The following is a 1,288-nucleotide window of genomic DNA, read 5'->3' as shown; positions in this document are numbered from 1 at the left end:
GCATTTGGCAAATGTTCACCAAGTGTAACTCTGCCTCGTGCTGTGTTCAAACAAAACTCTTCCCCATCGAGTTGATTCCACTTAAAGTCACCCTATAGGACAGGGTAGAACTGCCTTCCTACATTCAGAGACTGTAAACGTCCCCCCCCCCTTTTTTTTCTTTTTTAGCAGTTTCATTGGCACATAGTCTTTTTTGGCAGTTTCATTGGCACATAGTCTACACAATTCAATAGTTCACTGACTCCTCTTTCTCCCACTGCTAGTGGTTTCAAACTGCTGACCTATGGTTAGCAGCGCAAAGCCTTGCAGTCCTGCTCTTGAGGACTTACTATCCTACCAAACCAAAACCATCAAGCCAATTCCCCTGTGGCTTTCTGAGACTGAACTCTACAGGTGGAGAAAGCCTCCTCTGGCCGGTGGTTTCAAGCATGGCCACTACACTACCGCAGAAAGGAACAGAAACAGTTCCAAAGGAACCTGGTCCTGAGGCTTCCCAGAGGAGCTAACCCTTGATCTAATCATTAAAGGCCACAGGAAACCAGACTGGGGGAAGGCCATGTTATGGAAAGGGAACAGAATGTGCATCATGTGGGAGCTTTAAGCAAAGTATGTTTCTTTGCAGCTTCTGTTCCAGGCTCAGAACAAACGCAGCCACGTCTGTGTGTGGAGGGTGAGGCTGGGAGCGGAGGAAAGGAGGCTAGAGAGGTAGCAGGGGCCAACAAGAGACCTTTTATACCATATTAAGAAATGTGGGCTTTTAACCTCAAAGGAGGAGGGAGGAAGGAGGGGCTGTGATCCAGTTCTCACCAGCCTTCACAAAGATCGCTGGGGAATGAAGGGCAGGAAGCCCACCAGAGACCAGGCAGGAACTGCCTGACACACCCCCAGAGCAGATTTTGAAGGGGAGACCAACTTTTCAGGAGTTAGAATCCACAAGATTAGGAGGATCTAGAAAGCGAGCCCGAGAAATCTGGCGTGGGCTCCCGGGTGAACGGAGATCTCTGGTGGGCTTTGGGGGAGCCTCAGAGATGGGTTTAGCGTCCCCTCCAGTGAGGTCTAGTCTGCTCCAATCTAGCAGGCCCACAAACTAAGCAGGTCCCAATGCCTTTCTGTGCTCCCTTCCCCCGCCCCCCCAGCCCGGCCCAGGGTTCCCACGGTCCCATCACCACCCGGTCTCGCACCGGCTGCCCCAGCCCCTAGGGATGCTCCCTTCTCCGCAGGGCGGTGACTACTGCCCCTCCCCAAGCCTGCCCCGGGACAAAAAGCCAAACAGCCCAGGGACCCCGTC

This window comes from Echinops telfairi, unplaced genomic scaffold (assembly GCF_000313985.2).
Source record: "Echinops telfairi isolate 266 unplaced genomic scaffold, ASM31398v2 ScPeMD7_25;HRSCAF=90, whole genome shotgun sequence".
Classification (NCBI taxonomy): domain Eukaryota; kingdom Metazoa; phylum Chordata; class Mammalia; order Afrosoricida; family Tenrecidae; genus Echinops; species Echinops telfairi.
Note: the sequence above shows the minus strand (reverse complement) of the source record.